A 24,420-nucleotide genomic window follows, 5' to 3' on the forward strand; every position below is an offset into this window, starting at 1 on the left:
TAGTATGTCTGGTCAAAAATACCTTGGTGGCAAGCCAGATGTCCTATCACCTCTGTTCTAAGCTCTGCCCATCTGGTCACGTTGGAGACTCCAGAGGATCTTTCCCTGATGGCCACAGCCTCCCTCTAGCAGTACAGCTGCCTTAGCCCATCCTTCACTCAGCTTCACTGAGGGCTGTTCAGGTGGTGACATTCTCTTAGGGCAGGAAACTCTGGAGAGCACTTGCTTAGGAGCTTCTGGCCAGACATAGCCATCTGTGATCTTGGGGCTCTGGACTTGGCTTAAACATCACCTTATTGCTTTGTTTCAGGCTGGACACTGTCAGGTGCCTGCTGCTTGACCTCTGTTTAAATGAGGACTTCCAGACTAGACAGCATGGCTCTTTCAGTTTTTTGCGTGAAGGAGTTACACTAGTCCAAGTTAAAAGCAGACCCTAAATGGTTACATTATACAAGCTGTGAGGTTTTTAAACTTGTGACAAGTGACAGAAGGGAAATTCTACTCATTGCAAGGAAATCCTCACTTAAGCTTCAGTGAGCCAAAAGCACTTAAAACCCATGAATCTTCAGCTGGTCATCCTTAGCCAGTCCAATCTCTACAAGGAACTGGCATATGTTCTTGTGCTGGTCACTCTGTAGCTGAATTACTTCTCCATATTCTGGATGCTCAATTACAGTACCATTGTAGGCAAATTCTTCTTAAACGCCTTCACTGGTTTTTTATCATAATCATCAGCAAGCCCTTGGCCAGTAGTAAGGGTCTTCCTGCCGTTTCTCTGTTGAATTCTTATATGGATATAATCCTCAGTGCCAGCAGGAAGCAGATCATCACCCTTACTTGCATCAGCAAAAGGGTCGAAAGAGTGGAGGTTCTGAATAGCGGACATAGGATAGGATTCCTTTGCCTTGGTGGAAACGGCCCGCGGAAGGCAGCGGTGGGAGAAGGCGGGCCTTTGCTTCCCACCAAGGAATGTTGGGAAGCAAAGGGGCTCAAGGGGGAGGTTGCTGCGTCCTCAGGGGCAGCTCAGTGACTGGGGCCCATCATTGGGTTTTTAGTGGCATGTTGTTCAGTCTCCACATGTTTGTCCTTTTCCCATTTTTATTTCTGTAGTGGATTTCTCGTTTCATACCATCGTGGTCAGAAAAGTTGTATGAAATAATTTGTATCCTCTTCAATGTGTTGAGGCTTGTTTTCTGACAGTATATTGTCTATCCTATAGAGCAGTCCATGTGCAATTGAAAAGAATGCGTACTTTGGTTTTATGGATGTAGTGTCCTATAGGTATCAATCAAGTCCAACTGGTCTGTCATGTCATTTACGACTTATAATACCCTACTGATTTTCTGTTTGGATGAGAACACTGATGACCATTGATGTCTATATGTTTTTAAAGCCTCACACTATTATTATATTATTGTTCATTTTTCCCTTTAAGTCTGTTTGTATGTGCTTTATATATTTAGCTGCTTCTGTATCGAGTGAATATATGTTAACAAGTAAAAAATCTTATTCTTGTATTGATCTCTTTACCATTATATAATGTCCTTTTTGTCTTTCTCACGGACTAGGTCTTAAAGTCTATTTTGTCTGGTACGAATGTTGCTACCCCTACTCTGTTGTCATTTCCATTTGGATGAAATCTTTTTCCTTTCACTTACTTTCAGTCTGTGTTTTTGCCCTGAAGTCTAGGCAGCATGTTGAAGGCTTTGGTTTTTGTTTTTTGGTTTTTTTAATCCAATCATATACCCTATGTCTTTTGGTTGCAGTTTTTAGTCCATTGGCATTTAAAGTAATTATTCATAATATACTTATTTCCTTTTTGTTTGACTCTGGTTGTTTTTGTAGTTCTTCTTTGTTCATTTTTTTCTCTTTGTTTTTTCTTTTGTGGTTTAGTAATTTTCTTTTGTAATATGCTTGAGTTCCTTTCTTGTTGGTTTTTGCAATCCTGTTGTATGTTTTGATTTGTGGTTACCATGGAACTCGAGTATATCAACCCATAACTACCTCTATTTGCTTTAATCTAATGATCATAGAAGCTCAAATGCATTTTTAAAAATATACATTTTTAAACTCCCCTTCTGCACATGTTGTGATTTTAATGTCCTATTTTATATCTTCACGCTTATTCTTTTACTGTTAATTGTAGTTATAATCAATTCACACAAAAAATTTTTCTTAGCACATTCAGTTAACATCTTTTAACCTCTTTTTTTTTTTAAGTATAGTTGTTTACAATATAGTGTTGGTTTCAAGTGTGCAGCCATGATTCGCCTGTATGTTTTTTCAGATTTTTTTAGTGGATTCTTATAAGATATTAAATACAGTTCCCTGTGCTTTATAGTAAATTTTTTTGCTTATTTTTTTAATATGATAGTTCCTTTCTGTTAATACTATACTATTAATTCATCCTTTCTTCTCCATTTTCCCTTTGATGACCACATGTTTGTTTTCTAATCTGTGAGTCTGTTTCTGTTTTACTTTCACAAAAATTTTTGGTTGTTTTTAAAATCTCTGTAATGGCTTATTTAAGTGACTTTCAATCCTTTTATATATTTGCCATTCCTATTGTGATTGTTCCTTTCCTATAGATTCTTGTTTTATATTTAGAGAAGACTCTTCAATATTTCTTTTAGGATAGGCTTAGTATTGCTGAATTCTTTTAGTTTTTGCTTGTTTGAGAAATTATCTATCGTTCTATTCTAAATGATAATCTTGCTGGATAAAGGATCCTAGTTTGCAGGTTTTTCCCTTTAATGACTTTGAATATATCAGGTCACTCCCTTCTAGTCTGTAAAGTTTCTGCAGGGAAATCAGCTGATAGCCTTGAAAGGGTTTCCTTGTTAAAAAACAAGAGCAACAACAACAAAAACCCTCTCTTTTTATATTGCTACCTTTTGAATCCTGTTTTCCTCTAATTTTTGTCATTTTATGATGATGTCTTGATGTGAGTCTGTTTTGGCTCATATTGTTTGGGAGACCTCTCTGCTTCCTGTCACTGGATGTCTGTTATCTTCTTCAGGTTTGAGAACTTCTTACCCTTAATTTCTTTAAAAAAATTTTTCAATCCTCTTTTCTTTGGCTCTTCCTCTGACACACTTTATATTCCACAAATCTTACATGTTTCTTTTTTTTTCAATTTATCTTTCTGTCTACTCGTTCTGATTAGGTGATTTCCATAATTCTGTCTTCTAGATCACTTACACATTCTTATGTGTCATTTAGTCTACTCTTCATTGCATCTAGGTTTGTTTTTATCTTGGTGATTGAATTGTCTCTCTTTGATTGGATCATCTTTACAGTTTCTAGTTCCTTGTTACAGTGATCTGCATTTATATCAATGTTTTTTCATTCCTTTAGAATTCTTACTACTTTCTTTTGGAGTTCCCATCATGGCACAGCAGAAACAAATCCGACTAGGAACCATGAGGTTGCAGGTTCAATCCCTGGCCTCACTCAGTGGGTTAAGGATCCAGCATTGCCATGATCTGTGGGGTAGTTTGCAGATATGGCTCAGATCTGGCATTGCTGTGGCTCTGGCGTAGGCCAGTGGCAACAGCTCCATTTAGACCTCTAGCTTGGGAACCTCCATATGCCATGGGTGTGGCCCTAAAAAGACAAGACAAAAAAAAATTACTTTCTTTTGAACTCAGGGTATAATAGACTGGTGAGTCTGTTTCATTATTTGTTTTCTCAGGGGATTTCTCTTATTCTTCTAATTGGAACTGGTTCCTCTGCTTTTCCATTTTACTTTGTCTCAATGAATTTAGAAGAAACAGTTATCTACAGTGGTCTTGTAGGGTGTTTTTATATGGGAGCATCCTTATGTAGACTGTGTGTGTCCAATATTTTTGGTGCAAGAACTAGTTTCAGTATGGATGGCAACCACAGCTCCTCGGTGTGCTGGCTATAATCCTCTTGATAGAGGGTGTGATTGGTGCTGTGGTGTCTAGAGCCTGTGCTCAGTGTGAGATGTGGCCTCCTCTTTGCTCTATGGCTGTCACCACCCTGCTAGGAGCAGATAAGTTCCCCAGTTGTTGGATTAGAAGTCCTGATGGTCAAATTCAGTCAGACTCCATTGCTCTTGAGTGCATTCTCTGCCTCAAAATTGGTAATTTCTGAAGCAAATGAGGCCTGAGTGGTCACAGAGAACCTATATACTGCCTGTGTAGGCATCTGCAGTTCTGCCCAAAAGCAGCACAAGGTCATATCCCTCTCTCTGTTGTGTTTGCTCCAGATCTAGTGCAGCACTGTGCATGGATTTGGCTGGGGAATCAGGGTGTTGTAGCTGCAGGAATTGAGGTGGCTGTGCCTCTGCCTGGGCTCTGTGCTGCATCTGTGGCAGACTGTCTGCCTCAGACCTAGCACTAAGCTGTGGAGTCAAGTGGGTGAGCCAGTGTCCTCTTGTGAAGTGAATCACTGAGTACTACTGCCTGAGGAGGCTTATTAAGCCAAGATTCAGGGCTTAGTCACTGCTTATTCTTATGGCATTGCCTGATGTGTTCTCTTACAATGGGTTCCAAGGTTCTACTTAGATCACATCCCAGGCCTTTGAGTTGTCTCCTTGAAACTAGATCAAGTTCTCTTCCTGGGGCAGTATGCTCAAAATTCAGTGCTTAGCCACTGCACATTCTATGGCACCACCCAATGCACATGGGAACAGTGTCCGCCCAGGTTAACTGCCACTCCTGTGTGTGCACTGACCATGGTCTCCATGGGGCCACCCTGATCACATCCTAGGCACCCTGGTCTGTCTCTGCATAGTTATACCAGATCTTTGCCCTGATCCAGCACCAGACTGTGATGTGGAATGACGGGGCTAGGGCATTCACTGTTTGAATAGGGAATTGCAGCGAGGTGGCAGCTGCCAGTGCAAGGCTCTCTCCACTCTGATTGTTAGCAAGCCAGCGTCTAGAAGCTTAGAGCCTAAGCTTCTCTAGCCCTTCTATCTGTCTCATGGATTTCCCAGCAGACAAAGAGACTTCTCTCCTCCATACAGGACCCCAGGACTTGCATGCTTATATTGTGAGTCAGTATGCTTCCTTTCAAGGGCTAGAGTTCATCCACGTGGACATTCTCTTCTTTGGACATCTCTTCCAGGGGCGCAGGTCCCAACTTGATTTTTTTTTTTCCATCCTACACTGTCACACGGAGATCTTTCTTGAAACTTTGGTTGTATAGGAATTCTCCTGCTAGTTTTTTTTGTTGTTGTTCATTTTTTTTTTTTTTTTTAGAATCGTTCCATATGTAGATATACTTTTAAGTGTTTGTGGGGAAAGTTGAGGTTCATGTCTTCCTACTCCATTATCTTGATGACTTTTTTTGTCTCTTTTGTTCCCTGCTCTTTTATTCATCACCAGGAATAGTAATTAGAACATAGTAGGCACAGAATAAATTTATAGTGAATAAATAATTTAATAGATGACTAAATTCATGACATTACATTCAAGAATGTATTTTGTGATTGGTTCATTAATTTTATATTTGGAAAGGTGCCTTATTTCATTGGTTCCGTTGAACAGATTTGGGTTAAATAATCTTTACTAGATGTGGGATATAATTCAGATTAAAAAATATTTGAAGTCATATTGCTATTCATCATTAATAATATATGTTAGAGTTAATGTTTTTTGTTTCTTTTTATTCCCAAATCACCGCTAAACCCCAGATACACACTGCCTCATGTTTATACCATTGCTTTAATCTTCTAACATGCTTCTCTACTCCAGTTGTTAATACTGTGTTTTAATCTATTTTACATACTGCTGCCAAATTAATCTTTCTAAAGAGCACTATGACAATCATTTCCTGCCTCAGAAAATTTCTATGGCACATCATACCTAGTGTAAAGTCGCTCAAGCTGACCCACACCCATCTCTACTGACTTTCCTTCTACTACTTCTACTTCATCACCCTGTAGTTCCACCACTGAGCCTTTGTGAGTGTCACCAGTTCTCCCTATAAAGTTGCTTCTGTGCGTTGGAAATAAGCAAACATTTTGTGTTAAAGATCATATAGCAAATATTTTAGGCTTTGCAAATCATATAGTCTCTGTTACAACTACTTAACTCTGCCCTATAGAGCAAAATGAGCCCAATAGAAATGAATAAGTGTAGATATGCTCCAATATTTGAATTTCACATAATTTTCGTGTGCTACCAAATATTTTTAATTTTTTAAGCCATTTAAAAATATTAAAATAATTCTTAGCTTGAGGTGTTATACAAAACAGATGTTGGGTGAGCTCTGGCTCTTGAGCCATAGTTTGCCACTCTCTTCTCTACACAGATCTAAATCCTGCTCTTCATTTACAGTTCAATCTATTCTGTGAGTGCTTCTGAATTGTTAATACCAACTGTAATGTTTTCCCTTATTAAATTTTCTTCTTTTTATATAACAAAATGACCATATTCTATATCTCTGTGTTACCCAGCACCACATTCTTCCAATAATAGGCATTCAGCATTTGTTATTTGCTGTCACTATTCATAATAACTTTGATGAGTGTTAGTCACATCACATTTAACTTTGTCGTTTTAAAAAACGATTGTTTACATATAGCTTATTTCTTTGATCTTAAGACATTTCCTCACTCCCACACACACCATTATTTAACATTTCTTACATTAGATTTTTTTAACTCTGTATATCCATTGCATTGAATGCAGTGCCAATTTTTGACACCAGAAAAAAAATTTAATTGAATCAATAGCGCAGCTTACAAATCAACAGGATCTAACAATGAGACAGATACAGGGCACTTCAATTCTAATCAGAAAAAGAAAAAAATACATTCTACAAACAATTTTCCTTTGTTTTGATATTGATCTTAGCATACCATAGCTTCCTAGATCTAGAAATATGGCTCTTATTTGAATTATTCTATAGACTACTCAGATTTTGTCTTACTTTCACTTTCAGATAATATTACCTCAATCTAAAGCACAAGTGAAAGTGGTTTTCCTCACAAACTCATTTCCATTTTTAAATAAAAGTGTTGATTTTAAAAAATATCCAACTTCATTGAGTCCTCTACCCACCAGTATCTATTTATGCATTTACAGACAAGCTCCTTTTACAGCTGGAAATCTTAATTTCACTCCTTTAATTTGTACTTTTCCCATTTTTTAAAATTGAAATATAGTTTATTTCAGTGTTTCAAGTGTATAGCAAGTAACTCAGTTACACATATCTCTCTCCATATCTATTCTTTTTCAGATTCTTATCCGTTATAGGTTATTACAAAATACTGAATATAGTTCCCTATGCTATACAACAGGTTCCTGTTGTTTATTTTATATATAGTAGTGTGCATCTATTAATTCCAAATCCTTAATTTATCCCTTCCCCCATTTTTAAACTTTGGTTAAATTTGGAAACCCTAAGTTTATTTGCTATGTCTGTGAATCTATTTGCTTGGTAAATATGTCCCTTCATATCACTTTTTATATTCCACATATAAATGATATCATATATTACTTTTCTTTCTCTGACTTATTTCACTTAGTATGATAATCTCTAGGTCCATCCATGTAGCTGCAAATGGTACTATTTTGTACATTTTTATGGCTGAGTAATGTTCCATTGTGTATATACTAACTTGGACTTTTATACCAGTTGCCCCACAGAATTTTATCCCAATATGATATGTTTTATGCTTTAAAAAACATATTAGTCATTGTATAAAACTTCTATGCAAGAAAATATCATATTTTTTTAATTTACTATATTTTAAGTGCTAAATATTTCTTGTAGATTTGTTATAATTTTAGTATTATATAAGTGATCAGAACAATATAGCTAATTCACATATTTCACTGAAAATCCATAATTTAATGAGTTTATTGCTTCTGTAAAACATTTTTTTTAATTTTATTTATTTTTATTTTTTTTATTTTCCCACTGTACAGCAAGGGGGTCAGGTTATCCTTACATGTATACATTACAATTACATTTTTCCCCCAGCCTTTCTTCTGTTGCAACATGAGTATCTAGACAAAGTTCTCAATGCTATTCAGCAGGATCTCCTTGTAAATCTATTCTAAGTTGTGTCTGATAAGCCCAAGCTCCCAATCCCTCCCACTCCCTCCCCCTCCCATCAGGCAGCCACAAGTCTATTCTTCAAGTCCATGATTTTCTTTTCTGAGGAGATGTTCATTTGTGCTGGATATTAGAGTCCAGTTATAAGTGATATCATATGGTATTTGTCTTTGTCTTTCTGGCTCATTTCACTCAGGATGAGAGTCTCTAGCTCCATCCATGTTGCTGCAAATGGCATTATGTCATTCTTTTTTATGGCTGAGTAGTATTCCATTGTGTATATGTACCACCTCTTCCGAATCCAATCATCTGTGGACATTTGGGTTGTTTCCATGTCCTGGCTATTGTGAATAGTGCTGCAATGAACATGCGGGTGTATGTGTCTCTTTTAAGTAGAGTTTTGTCCGGATAGATGCCCAAGAGTGGGATTGCGGGGTCATATGGAAGTTCTATGTATAGATTTCTAAGGTATCTCCAAACTGTTCTCCATAGTGGCTGTACCAGTTGACATTCCCACCAACAGTGCAGGAGGGGCTTCTGTAAAACATTTTGTCATCAAATCTATTTTTCACATAAGCGTAAGAAACTATGGTTACACTAATAAGTACAGAGGAATGAAATTGTAATATTTTGAACCCCAATATTATGAATATTTCCTAAATAAGATTTGCACATTTTAGTATATGTAAATTTTAGATCAAAAGGAAAAAATCAGATAGTGACTTATTGCCAAGATTCATTTTAGTAAATGATCAGATGAAACCTTAAATCAGTTTTTCTTTTTGTAGAAACTAAATAATTTTAAAGAATGTTAAGCAACCATCTGACTGGCAAAATTTTTATTGAACGATAATTATAATGATTCCACTTCCCTGCACACACCAATTAATTCAAAATTCTCTGTATTGAGCTCCCAGAGGTTTTAATACTATTGAGCAGTGAACTCTGGTGAGGCCCAGAAGGGGTGAGAAGCAGGTCCTGCTCTAGTAAGGAGGAGGATCGTAAGTGTAAAAGGAAGGTTGGAAAAAAGGAAATGGTATAGTGCCTACACAATAGACACAGTCAAGTTGGCGCAGGGAGGAGGCAGATTGAGTATAAGGAAATTTATTGCCTTAAAACTCTTTATATCCACTTAAACTTTTGGAGTCTCTAGCTACTCTCAGAAATACATTTTCCTATTAGAAGTCCACAACTAACAAATCCAATTCTATGACACAGGACATAGAACATACGGAGAACAGCCTTGACCACAAGATGGCACTAAAATTCCATGTTCTATTTTAAGATCCTATTGCAGACTTCTTTCCTTCAAAATAATCAGCAGCATTTGAGTTATAAACAAGAGGAGAATAAGTATCCTTGATTCCTAATTTTCAAAGAAAAAAATATGACGGTGTAGAAAAGGATGAGGAAAACAGGCAAGATAGTTTTGTGATATTATGCTAACCGAGCCTATAAAAAATTGTTTCTGGAGTTCCTGTCATGGCACAGCAGAAAGGAATCCAACTAGGAACCATGAAGTGGCGGGTTTGATCCCTGGCCTCACTCAGTGGGTCAAGGATCCGGCATTGCAGTGAGCTGTGGTGTAGGTCGCAGACGCAGCTCGCAGCTCATATCTGGCATTGCTGTGGCTCTGGCGTAGGCCGGCAGCAACAGCTCCAATCAGACCCCTAGCCTGGGAACCTCCATATGCCACTGAGTGCAGCCCTAAAAGGACAAAAGACAAAAAAAAAAAAAAAAATTGTTTCCAGCAAAATGTAATCCAATAAACATGTTTAAAAACGGAATTAAAATTTAAAAATTTAAAGTAAGGTACTCTAAATGGAATATAAATACTGCATTAAAACCTTCCGAAAGTTAATACATTGTGTGGATAAAAATAAAACTATCGGAGTTCCGGTCGTGGCGCAGTGGTTAACGAATCCGACTAGGAACCATGAGGTTGCGGGTTCGGTCCCTGCCCTTGCTCAGTGGGTTAATGATCCGGTGTTGCCGTGAGCTGTGGTGTAGGTTGCAGACGCGGCTCGGATCCGCGTTGCTGTGGCTCTGGCGTAGGCCGGTGGCTACAGCTCCGATTCAACCCCTAGCCTGGGAACCTCCATATGCCGCGGGAGCGGCCCAAGAAATAGCAACAACAAAGACAAAAAAAAAATAAAAAATAAAAAAAATAAATAAAACTATCCATTAAATAAAATTTACCTTAGAAAATTTAATGCTCCTAAAACTTTTTGAAATTCAAGGCCTCTTAGTCCCTTGTTTATTCAAGAGTGGTATATATTTATAGTACTCATTATGCTTATGTATCTTAAGGACTTGTTTATTGGCATGCTGCATTTATTACCAGTAAAAGTTAAATACATCACTATGCAAAGTCTAGCGGCTTTGATCCAAATTATTTTAAAGGTACCTATGTACAATTCTTGGGACCTTTTCTAATGTTCAAACTTAAGAGTTTCAAAAGATTCAGCCTTATAAAGACTAACTGAATAAAATGAAGAAAAACATCACAGCAAGCCATTTGAAGCAGTGATGTAAATAAGATGTTTACCATTTACTAATTATGATAATGAATGAATGCTTTATTTTGACAAGGAAATAACAAAGAATTTAAAAATCATCTGATGAAAATATCCCCTCCCTCTAATACATTGTGCAAAATCACATCCTTGCTCTACATACTTTTAAAAGACTCTATACTGATCAATGATGTCATCCTGAAAATCTTGGTAATTATAATTCATAGAATGTGAACCAAAGAAAATAGGATTTTTTTGTCATTTCTAACTTTTTTATTGAAGTATAGTTGATTTACAATACTGTGTTTCAGCTGTACAACAAAGTGATTCGGGTTTTTGTTGTTGTTTTGGCAGATTATATTCCATCATAGGTGCAAGATATTGGGTATAATTCCCTATGCTGTATAGTAAACCCTTACTGTTTATCTATTTTATGTAAACTAGCTTGTATCTGTTAATCCAATATTCCTACTTTGTTCCTCCTCCCTTCCCTCTCCCCTTTGGTAATCATAAATTTGTTTTCTAAGTCTGTGAGTCTATTTCTGTTTTGTATATAGATTCATTGGTATTATCAGTTTAGGTTCCACACATGAGTGATAACATACAGTATTTGTCTTTCTCTGACTTACCTCACTAAGAATAATATTCTCTGGGTCCATCCACATTGCCACAAATTGCAATATTTTTTCATGACTGGGTAGTACTACATTATATATATATAATATATACTGCATATACACACACACATACATACATATATACATACATACCACTTCTTAAGGCAATTGTCTATTGTGGACACTTAGGTTGCTTCAGTGTCTTAGCTATTGCAAATAGTGCCACTGTGAACATTAGAGTGCATGTATCTTTTTTAAAAATTTTTTTATCATAGTTGATTTAAAATGGTAAGAGTTTCTATCATGATTGAGTGTTGGATTTTGCCAAATGGTTTTTCTGCATCTTTTGAGATGATCATGTGTTTTTTGACATTTCTTTTTTAATGTGGTGTTTGACGTCTATTGATTTGCATATGTTGAACCATCCTTGTGCATTTGGGATGAAACTCACTTGGGCGTGGTGTATGATCTTTTTTATGTGTTGTTGAATTCAGTTGGCTAAAATTTTGTTGAAAATTTTTGTTTCTATACTCATCAAAGATATTGGTCTATAATTTTCTTTTTTGGTATTGTCTTTGTCTGGTTTTGGTTTTAGGGTGATGGTGGCTTCATAGAATGTCTTTGAGAGTGTTCCTTCTTCCTCAGTCTTTTTGGAAAACTTTAAGAAGGATGAGTTTAAGTTCTTTGTATGTTTGATAGAATTTGCCTGCGAAGCCATCTGGCCCTGGACTTTGCTTGTAGGAAATGTTTTTATTGCATAATCAATTTCATTTCTAGTGATTGGTCTGTTGAGATGGTCTTTCTCTTCTTGATTCAGTTTTGGAGGGCTGTATGTTTCCAGAAAGTTGTCCATTTCTTCTAGGTTGTCAAATTTGCTGGCATTTAATTGTTCACGGTATTCTCTTACGGTTTTTTGTATTTCTGCAGTATCCATTGAGATTTCTACTTTTTCATTTATTTTGTTTCTCTACTTTTTCATTCTTATTTTGTTTTTTATTTTGTTTTAGTAGAAATCCATTGAGATTTCTACTATTTCTTTCTTATTTTGTTTCACTCTCTTCTTGGTGAGTCTGGCAAGAGGTTTGGCAATTTTGTTTACCCTTTCAAAGAATCAGCTCTTGGTTTTATTGATTTTTATATTTTTCTATCTCTTTTATTGATTTCCTCTCTGATCGTTATGATTTCCTTCCTTCTGTTGACTTCAGGGTGGTTTTGTTTTGTTTTGTTTTTATCTTCTTTTTCTTAATTCTTTTAGGTGGTAGGTTAGGTTGTTTATTTGAGATTTTTCTTCTTTTTCAAGGAAGAACTGTATTGCTATGAACTTATCCCTGAGGACTGGTTTGCCACTATCCCATTTTGATTTTGTCTTGAGGTATTTTTTAATTTCCTTGCTATTTTCTCATTGACCAATTGGTTTTTTGTAGCATATTGTTTATTTTCGATTTAGTCAGTTGCTTTCTCATTTCTTTTCTGTGGTTGATTTCTAGTTTGATGCCATTGTGGTCAGAGAAAGTGCTTGAAATAATTTCTAAACTCTTAAATACATCAAGATTAGTTTTGTGCCCCAGTATATAGTCAATCCTAGAGAATGTTCCATGTGCACTTGAAAAGAATGTATATTCTGGGTTTTTTGGGATTTTTTTTTTTTTTAGAAGTAATGTCCTGAAAATATCAATTAAGTCTAACTGTTCCATTGTGTCATTTATGATCTCTGTTGCCTTACTGATTTTCCATCTAGAGGATCTGTCTATTTATGTGAGTGGGGTATTGTATTCTCCTACTATTATTGTATTCCCATCAATTTCTTTTTATATCTGTTAGTATTTGTTGTATGTATCTGGGTGCTTCTATATTGGGGGCATATATATTGGTTATTATAATATCCTCTTCTTGAATGGATCCTTTTATCATTAAATAGTGTCCTTTGTCTTTCTTTATGGCCTTCATTTTAAAGTCTATTTTGTCTGATATGAGTATTTCGAATCCCGTGCTCCTGTCATTTCCATCCCCTCACTTTCAATTTATATGTGTCCTTTGCCCTAAGTGAGTCTCTTGTAGGCAGCATGCTGTAGGCTCTTGTTTTTTTAATCCAGTCTGCCACTCTGTGTTTTTTTTATTGGAGTCTTAAATTCATTGAGATTTAGGGTACTTGTTGATAAATATGTATTTATTGCCATTTTAAACCTTGTTTTCCTGTTAATTCTATGTTTCTCTTTGTTCTTTTTTTTGGTTGGATAATTTCCTTTTATTTTATGCTCATATCCTCTTCTTTTTAGTTTTTATGAATTTATTGTTTGGTTTTGATTTGTAGTTGCCCTCTTTTTCAAATATGTCAACCCCTTATTATGTCTACTTGCTTTAATCTGAGAGTGATACAGGCTCAAACGCATTCTAAAAAAAGAGAGAGAGAGAGAGATTGCAGATTTTCCTACTTTCCTTCCCCACATTTTATGATAATGATCTCCTTTTTTACATCTTCATGTTTATCCTTTTGTTGTTCCTTGTGTTTATCGTTGCTTTTACAAATAAGATTTTTTTTAGATCTACTTATTTAAGTGGTTACTTTCCAATTGTGATTTCCTCCATCCTATATCTTCTTATTTCTTTCCTATTTAGAGGAGACCTTTCAGTATTTCTTTTAGGATGGGTTTAATATTGCTGTATTCTTTTAGTTTTTGTTAGTTGGAGAAGTTCTTTATTTCTCCTATTTTAAATGATAATTTCGCTGGGTAGAGTATTCTAGACTGCAAATTTTTCCCTTAGAACTTTGAATATATCATGCCACTCTCTTCTGGTCTGTAGTGTTTCTGTAGAGAAATCAGCTTATAGTCTTATGGGGTTCCCTTATAATTAACTCTTTTTTTTTTCTTGCTGCCTTTAGGATCCTCTTCTTATCTTTAACTTCTGCCATTTTTATTATAATACATCTTAGTATAGGTCTGTTTGGGTTCAGCTTGTTTGGGGTCCTCTGTGCTTCTCAAATCTTCATATTTGTTTCCTTTAGATTTGGAAAGTTTTCAGCCATAATTTCTTCAAATCCCCTTTTCTTTTTCTTCTCCTTCTGTAATCCCTATCATGCCTAGATTTATATTATCCCATATATCTCTTATATTGCATTCATGTTTATTTATTTGGTTTTCTGTATGCTGTCCTGATTGGGTGATTTCCAGGATTCTTCTTTTAGTCACTTATTTGTTCCTTTGCATTATTCATTCTTCTCTTCAATGCCTTTAATTCAACTTGCATCTCTGCAAATTAATTTTCTAATTTTTCTTGGCCGCTCATGTTTTCTAGTTCCTTTCTAAAGTAATCTGCATTACTGTTCACATCTGCTCTTAATTCCTTCAGTATTTTCATTGCCTCCTTTTTGAGCTCAGTGTCTGTTAGACTTTAGAGGTCTATTTCATTGTTTCTTCCTTCAGGGGAATTATCTTGTCCTTTTAACTGGGAATGGTTTCTGAGCTTCTTCATTTTGTTTATATTTTCCTTATTCTGTGAGTTTAGGGAAAACAACTATCTACTCTAGACTTGGAGGGCTATTTATATGCAAGAGTGCCCCTGGGTAGCTTTTGAGGCTACCCAGGGGCACTCTTATTATTATTATTTTTGGCCTGAGGCCTGCTTTTGGTTTGGATCTTGCTGTCTCTTTCCTCAGTGTGTGCAGGGTGTTGTTCCCTTGATAGGAAGTGTGCCAGTATATGACCTGCACATGCTTCCAGGAAGATGGGGACAATGGATAGGACCTGTAAGCAGTGCCTGATTGCTCTGCCCTTGACAGTGGGGAGGACCCACAGGGAGGTAGGGGCACAGGCTTCTGGTTACAGGGCCCTGAGCAGTGGCAGTAACCCTCAGGAAGGTGGAGGCAGCAGCAAAGGCAGGGCATGTGCATTCCCAGAAGAGTGAGGGCAACAGGTGGCAGTGCCCTCATAGATGGTGACCACTGAGGTGACTGTGGCTGCAGGTGATTCCTGTTTATAGGACCCCTAGTAGTGATGGGCTGCATCCACCCTGGGAGTCTGAGATGGCTGCAGATATTTGCACATGCAGCCTGCTCGTAACCTGCATGAAGAGGCACCCTGCTACCTGAGCACTGCACAGAGAAATAAATTCCTGTGGTAGCCCAATTCCTTTTCTTCTAGCTCTCCCCAACAGTGGCACCTTGCTTCTGTGGGCTTAGGCCTCCTTCCATGCTTTCTCAGCTGTGGCACTCCACTCCTCATCCTGTAGCTCCCTAGCCCTTTGGGTTGTCTCCACACAGCCAACGCTAGTTCTCTCCTCATAACTGATCTCTGACTGCAGAGTCTCAGCACCCAGACTGAGCCTGAGTGTTTCAGGCTGTGGTGTCCAGGGGGCAATGGTACCAATGGTCTGTGCAGCTCTCTCTCTCTGCTTTGCCTCCCTCAGTCCAGTTGCTGTGCTTTTATCCAGGGCTTTGAGGTTCCCCTTCCATCATGGCTGATCTCTCCATCAGTTAACTTTCCTCCTAGGGTGCAGATTCCTTTCCTCTTTCACAGTTCCCTCTCAGGATCAAGAGTGCTGGTCCTGTCCTGATTTCTTTTTTCCCTCATCTCTCTCTCTCTCTCTCTCTCTCTTTTTTCCTTTTGTTATACCCAGTTATGTGGAGGGTTTCTTGAACTTTTTGGAGGTCTAAGGTCTTATGCCACATTCAGTAGATGTTCTATGCAAATCAATCTACATGTAGATTTTTTTGATGTGTTTGTGGGAGAAGGTGAGCATCATGTCTTAATCCTCCACCATCTTGATCCCACTCCTGTCTGCATGTATCTTTTTGAATTAGAGTTTTCATATTTTCCAGATGAATACCAAGGAGTGGGATACCTGAATCATACGGTAGTTCTATTTTCAGTTTTTTAAGGAACCTTTATACTCTTTTCCATAGTGGCTGCACCAATTTATATTCCCATAAAGCAGTGCACAAGGGTTTTCTTTTCTCCACACCCTCTCCAACATTTATTATTTTTAGACTTTTTTTATAATAGCCATCTAACTGGGGTGAGGTGATACCTCATTGCGGTTTTGATTTGCATTTCTCTAATAATCATGTTGAGTATCTTTTCTTGTGTCTATCAGTAATCTGTATGTCTTCTTTGGAGAAGAGTTATTTTTTAATTGGGTTTTTTTTTCAATATCAAGTTGTATGAGCTCTTTGTATATTTTGGATTTTAATCCCTGGTTTATAGCATCTCTTGAAAATACTTGTACCTATTTCATAAGATGTCTTTTGGTTTTGTTGATTTTTTTTTTTTTTTTTTTTTGCTCTGCAAAAACTTTTAAGTTAATAAGATCCCAGTTGTTTTGTTTTGTTTTTATTTCTTTTACCTTGAGATACTGATCTAAGAAAATATTGTTATAATTTATGTCAGTGAATGTTTTTCCTATGTTCTATCCTAGGAGTCTTATATTTAGGTCTTTATAATTAAAAAAAAAAAATTATGCTTTTTAGAGCCACACCCATGGCATATAGAATTTCCCAGGCTAGGGTTTGAATTGGAGCTAGAGCCACCAGCCTATACCACAGCCATAGCAATGAGGGATACGAGCCATGTCTGTGACCTACACCATAGCTCATGGCAATGCTGGATCCCACTGAGCAAGGCAAGCGATTGAACCCACATCTTCATGGATAGTAGTCGTTTCCACTGCACCACAGTAGGAACTCTGAGTGTTTTGATTACTATAGTTCTTCACTGTGAAATCTGGAAGAGTTATGCCTCCAGCTTTTTTTTGTTTTTTTCTACAATATCACTTTGGAAATTCTTGGTCTTTAATGGCTCCATAAAATCATAGGATTATTTGTTGTAATTTTAGGATTATTTGTAAAAAATATCATGGGTAGTTCAATAGACATCACGTTAAATCTCTAGATTGCTTTGAGTAGTATGACCATTTTAATAATATTAATTCTTCCAGTCCCCAAATATGGAATATCTTCCCATTTCTTTGAATCATCTTCAGTTTCCTTTATCAGTGTTTTAGTTTTTAGCAAATAGGTCTTTCACCTTCCTAGTTAAGTTTATTTCTAGGTAATTTTTAATATAATTTTAAAGGGAATGTACATTTTTCTACTTTCTTTGTCTGATATTTCATTGTTAGTGGAAAAAAATTAAACTGATTTCTGTATTTTAATTTGTATCCTTCAACCTTGCTGAATTCATCTGTTAGTTCTAATAGCCTTTGTGTGGAGACTTTAGGGTTCTCTATTTAGAATATTGTGTCATCTCCAAATAGTGACAGTTTTACCTCTTTCCTATCATTTAGGATACACTTTCTTTTACTTGTCTTATAACTGAAGTTAGAACCTCCAATACTGTATTGAATGGAAATGGTGAGAGCAGGCATCCTTGTATTTTTCCCGAATATAGCAGGAAGACTTTCAGCTTTTCACCATCAAATATTCTTTGGGCTATAGGTTTGTGGTAAATGGCTTTTATTATGTTAAGATATATTCCTTCTGTAACCATTTGGGTGAGAATTTTAATCCTGAATAGATGTTGAATTTTGTTGAATGCTTTTTCTGACTCTATTAAGATGATCATGTGGTTTTCGTCTTTCCTTTTGTTAATATGGTGTATCTCATTGATTTAGCATATGTTCAAACAGTCTTATAACCCTGCAGTGAATCCAACTTAATCATGGTGTCTGATCCTTTTTATATATTGTTAGATTTTGTGTGATAACATTTTGTTGAAGATTTTTGCATCTATATTCATCAAAGATATTTACCTGTAATTTTTTTGTAGTGCCTTTGGATTTGGTATCAAGGTAATGGTGGCTTTATAAAAAGAATGTTGGGGTATAACCTCCTCTTAAATTTTTTGGAGTTGTTTGAGAAGGATAGGTATGATATCTTTGTGTGTTTGGTAGAATTCCCTAGTGAAGCCACCTAGTCTTGGACTTTTGTTTGGAAGGATTTACTTTTATTTCAGATTCTATTTCACTTCTAATGATCATTCTGTTCAAATGATCTGTTTCTTCTTTAGTTAGTCTTGACAGGTTGTATTTTTATAGAAATTTGTCCATTTCTGCTGGGTTCTCCAACTTTTTGTCATATAACTGTTCATAGTATTATCTTATGACTTTTTGAATCTCTTTTATAATGGCTGTTATTTCTCTTTATTTCTTATTTTGTTTATTTGGGATCTCTTCTTGTTAGCATGGCTAAAGGATTGAAAATTTTATCAACTAGCTATTTCAAAAAACTAGCTCTTGGTATCATTGATCTTTTCTATTTTTTTAACCTCTATTTTATTTATTTCCTCTCTGGTCTTTATTATTTTCTTCTTTCCTCTGAGTTTGTGCTTTATTTGTTCTTCTTCTGCTAATTGTTTTAGGAGGTAGGTTAGATTGTTTGAGATTTTTCTTGTTTCTTAAGGGAGGCCTGAATCAATTATCAACTTCCTGTTAGAACTGCTTTTCTGCATTCCATAGATTTTGTATGGTTGTATTTACTTTTTGTTTTTTTAAGGTATTTTCTGATTTTTTCTTGGATTTCATTGGTGACCCATTGGTTTTTTTGTAGCATGTTATTTAGTCTCCACATATTTGTCCTTTGCCCATTTTTTTTCCTCAGTGGATTTCTAGATTTATAACATTATGGTCAGGAAAGATGCATGAGATAAATGGTATCCTCTTAACTGTGTTGAGGCTTGTTTTGTCAACTCGTGTGTGGTTTATCCTGGAGAATGTTACCTGAACTCTTGAAAAATATATGTATTATACTTATTTTAGATATAGCTCCCTATAGATATAAATGAAGCCCAACTAGTCTACTGTGTCATTTAGAACCTCTGTTGCCTTATCGATTTTCTGTCTGCATGAGCTGTCCATAGATACAGTGGGGTGTTGATGTCTCCTATTATTACTGTCTTCTTGTCTATTTCTCCCTTGATGTCTGTTAGTATTTGCTTTTTATATTTAGGTGCACCTGTATTGGGTGAATATGTTAATGAATAAAATACCCTTTTCTTATTTCAATCCCTTTATCATTATGTAATACCCATCTATGTCTGTCTTTATGGCTTTTGTTTTAAAGCCAATTTTTTCTGATATGAGTACCATTACCCAACTTTCTTATAATTTTTATTTGCACAGAATATCTTTTTCCATCTCCTTACTTTCAGTATGCCAATGGGGGAGGTTTGGTTGATTTATAATGCAGATAGCCAATGCACAGCAGTGGAGAGAAAGGAGGCCAAAGAGCAGAAAAAAATTGATTTAATTTTGCTTATTCTGTTATAAAATATGTACTTTATTTCACAGTTGTCCCATTTTGATCGTTAATTTTTTTGATAGAAAGTATCAGGTGATCAAATACCCTCAGTGCCAGGGTGGCTGCTTGCCTGCCCTAGGATCCATCGTGTCCCTCTACACTGGTCCTGATTGCCTGGTCCACTCCTTCTGGGGGAGTTGTACTACCAGAATGTTCAAGGACTGACATTTAATTCTATGTTGTCCAAAAAGAGTTAAGCCAATTTCGCTCATAGGTGCATTGTGTATGTCCATTATTTTATAGAAAACTACAGACATGATCTAGTTTCAAATTGTTTAGATATCATTATCTTAGTGTGAGTAGCAACAATGTGAAAGGCAATAAACTATCCTCTTATAAGTTCCACAAACTGTAATTTAAATTTGTAGTAGGAACAATTGCATCATTAACAATCTTTAAACTAAAATGTTCCAAACCAAACCATTTTCCTAATGTTTTCCCTCAGTGGGGAAGAGGGTGGTCCAGAGCAAAAACTGACACTTCATGGGTGGTAATATGAATTAACAAATATTGTGCCCAAGTGGTCATAACATTGGAAAACTGCTTATTCACATTACAGATTGACATCAGGGGCTGTTTCTGAGTCTACCCATAGATTACCTTGAGCCCAAGGGAGGAAGTTTATGTATCTTCCTAACAAATATGGAAAGAATGAATGTCATAAACTTGTTCTGTAATTCCATGGGTTCCAGTTAGGAGGTACCCAATATTCAACATCTAATGAAAAGAACTATTGATGGCAAAGTTCAGAAAAGGAATCATTAACTGGCTGGGTAAGAGAGTCTCACTTAGTGACATTGGTGTTGATATTGGCTTGCACAATGCTAGATTTTCTTTCTTTTAAAATAAAATATCTAAGGACCATCCAATTACAGACCTGGAAAGGAGAAATCCACCAATATGGGAGTACTGGACATAGATAAATGGCCGCAAGCCCAGAAATTGGATTGATTTTTAAAATTGCATATGATTGAACCCAGGAAATACATTTGATTCACATGCACAAAAGTGAGAGCAACTGTCGAAATAACTAGTATATAGTCCTGATACAGCATCTTGGGTCAGCTGTTTGCCTAAGATGTGTCTTTTTCTTATACTAGTCTGGTAATGCTGGTCTTAGTCAAAGTCAGAAACAGGAATTACATTTCATTCAGGAGACGCCTGATATATTCCCTTGCAATGTGACTGTAAAGAATCCTCTATCTGATATCTTTTCCAGTATGTGTAATCTAGTTGCAGGATATGGTGCATCTGCACTTCATCGATTAGATTACTGTGGTGAATTATGGAAACAAACTTAGAATATCCTTTTAATAACTGAATTTTTCAAGGAGCTATCTGGGAAGTGAATTAAAGCCAGTAAATACAGATATCAATTAACAAAACTGGAATTGGGAACGGTGCAACTAACATGTATTCCACAGCTGGCCACGGGAGCTGCTAGCAGCCTGGTGGGCAGGTGGATGGAGTGACTGAGGGAAGAGCACAAGCTCTGCAGATGCTACAAAGACCACTCCTGCCAGGAGCCTGGCAGGAGGAGAGACCGTGGGGATGGTACATGTCCTGCAACTACAGAGAGAGCTTTTTATCAGCAGTTAGGGAGTAGCCCTCACCCTTGCAACTATAGAGAGTGCTCCCTAGAGTGGCCAAAGGGAGTGAGTGCAGAATGGCACCTGCCCCCACAGCTACAGAGAGTAGTCTCAAGAGCATCCCTAGCAAAGGGAAGGACTGCAGGAGCATCTGCTGACATTGTCAAATACAGGAAATGGTCCTGAGAGCTTCCTGGTAGTGGAAGGGTCACAGAAACCACTGCTGCTCGCTCTGCTACAAAAGCACCCCGGAACAGTGAACTACTACCATCCCCCTTGCGGACCCCATCCCTAGCAGCCACCCAGCCCCAGGAGAGGTAGCGTGTTATACTGCTGCTCCCATAGTGTGCTTTTGGTACACATGAGCCACCACCACTCCTGAGAACTACAGGATTAGGGACCAGCTGCTGCATCTACAAATCTGTTATCAAGTGGATGATAAACATAGAAAATTAGGCAATTTGAAGCAACAGAGAAATAGTCTTCAGACAAAGGGACAAGACCAAAACACATAAAAACCTTTAGTCAGACTCATCAAGAAAAAAAGTTCAAATCAATAAAATTAGAAATGAAAAAGGAGAAATTGATACCACAGAAACACAAAGGATCATAAAAGACTACTGTAAGCAACTATGTGGCAATAAAATGGAAAACCTGGAAGAAAGGGACAGATTCTTACAAAGGTACAAACTTCCAAGACTGAACCAGGAAGAAATAGAAAATACAGATATAACAATCATAAGTACTGAAGTGGAAAATGTGATTTTATTTATTTTATTTGCTTTTTGGGGCTACACCCATGGCATATGGAAGTTCCTGGGCTAAGGGTTGAATCAGAGCTGCAGCTACCAGCCTACACCACAGCCACAGCAATGTGGGATCTGAGTTGGATCTGCGACCTACACCACAGGTCACTGCTACACCAGATCTTTAACCCATTTAGGGAGGTCAGGGATCAAACCAGCATCCTCATCCTCAGGTTCATTACTGCTGAAGCACAATGAGAACTTCTGAAAATGTGATTTTAAAACTTCCAAAAAGCAAAATTTCTGGACCTGATGGCTTCATAGGAAAGTTCTATCAAACATTCATAAAAGAGTTAACACCTATTCTTCTGAAATTTTTCCAAAAAAAGTGCAGAGGAAGGAACACTCCTAAGCTTATTCTATGAAGCCACCATAACCCTGATATTAAAACCAGAAAAAGATACCACCAAAAAAAAAGGAAATTGCAGACCAATATCACTGATGAACATAGATGCAAAAATCCTCAGCAAAATATTAGCAAACTTAATCCAACTACATTTTAAAAGGATCATACACCATGATCAAGTGGGATTTATCCAGGGATGCAAGAATTCTTTAATATCTGCAAATCAGTCAATGTGATATACCATATCAACAAACTGAAAAATAAAAACCATATGATCACCTCAGTAGATGCAGAAAAAACTTTTGGCAAAATTCAACACCCATTTCTGATTTAAAAAAAAAAAAAAAACTCTCCAGAAAGTGGGCATAGAGGGAATCTACCTCATTACCTCAACATGGTAAAAGCCACATGTGACAAAACCAAGCTAACATCATTCTCAATGGTGAAAAACAAAGCTTTTCTTCTAAGATCAGGAACATGACAAGGATATACACTTTCACCACTGTTATATTCAACATCGTTTTGGAAGTCCTAGCCATGGCAATCAGAGAATAAAAAGAAATATAAGAAATCCAAATTGGAAAAGAAGTAAAATTATCACTGTTTGCAAATGACATGAATCTATACCTAGAAAATGCTAAAGACACCAGCAGAAAGTGTTAGAGCTTATCAATGAATTTGGCAAAGTTGCAGGAGACAAAAATAATGTACAGAAATCAGTTGCTTTTCTATATAATAACAATGAAAGATTAGGAAGAGAAATTAGGTAATCCATCCCATTTATCATCACATCAAAAAGAATAAAATACCTAAGACCAACCTAGGACTAAACCTACCTAAAGAGACAAAAGACTTGTACTCTGAAAATTATAAGATGCTAATGAAAGAAATTGAAGATAACACAAAAAGATGGGAAAATATAACATGCTCTTGGATTAGAAGAATCAGTATTCTCAAAATGACTATATTACCAAGGCAATCTACAGATTCAGTGCAATACCTATCAAATTATCAATGACATTCTTCACATAAGTAGAACAAAATATTTTAAAATTTGTATGCAAACACTAAAGACCCAAAATAGCCAAAGGAATGTTGAAAAAGAAAAATGGAACTGGAGGAATCAGGCTCCCTGACTTAAGACTATACTACAAAGCTACAGTCATCAAAACAGTATGGTTCTAGCACAGAAACAGAAATATAGATCAATGGAACAGGATAGAAAGCCTAGAAATAACCTGAAACAGCTATGGTCAACTAATGTATGATAAACTAGGCAAGAACATACAGTGAAGGAAAGATAATCTCTTCAATAAGTGGTGCTGGGAAATTTTGACAGCTATGTAAAAGAATGAAATTAGAACATTCTCTAACACTATACACAAAAATAAACTCAAAATGTATTAAAGACCTAAATGTAAGTCCAGATACTATAAAACTCCTAGAGGAAAGCACAGGCAGAACACTCTTTGACATAATCACAGTAACATCTTGTTTGATCCACCTTCTAGAATAATGATGATAAAGGCAAAAATAAACCAATGGGACCTAATTAAAAGCTTTTGCACAGCAATGGAAACAATTTAAAAAACAAAAATTCAATCCAGAGAATGGGAGAAAATCTTTGCAAATGATGCCATCAATAAGGGCCTACCCTTGAAAATATACAAATATCTCATATAGCTCAACAGCAAAAAACTACCCAATTGAAAAATGGGCAGAAGACCTAAATAGACATGTCTCTAAAGAAAACATATGGATGGCCAAACAGGCACATGAAAAAATGCTCAACATCAGTAATTATTAGGAAATGTAAATCAAACTACAATGAGGTACCACCTCATACCAATCAGAATGGACACCATTAACAAGTCTACAAGTAACAAATACTGGAGAGGGTGTGGAGAAAAGGGAACATTTCTTCGCTGTTGGTGAGAATGTAGGTTGATACAACCACTATGGAAAATAGTATGGAGGTTCCTCAGAAAACTAAATATGGAACTATCATATGATCCAGCAGTCCCACTCCTGGGCATATATCCAGACAAAACTTTCATCCAAAAAGATACATGCATCCCTCTGTTCATAGCAGAACTATTCACAATAGCTAAGACATTAAATCAACTGAAATGGCTATTGACAGATGAATGGATTAAGATGTTGTACATATATAAAATGAAATACTACTCAGACATGAAAAAGAATAAAATAATGCCATT

The 24,420-nt window shown here is 36.5% G+C and overlaps 1 pseudogene; it reads right to left on the reverse strand.

The window, feature by feature from the left end:
• Positions 374 to 901, reverse strand: LOC100739000 (annotated as a pseudogene).

Source organism: Sus scrofa, chromosome 13 (assembly GCF_000003025.6).
Source record: "Sus scrofa isolate TJ Tabasco breed Duroc chromosome 13, Sscrofa11.1, whole genome shotgun sequence".
NCBI classification, from domain to species: Eukaryota; Metazoa; Chordata; class Mammalia; order Artiodactyla; family Suidae; genus Sus; species Sus scrofa.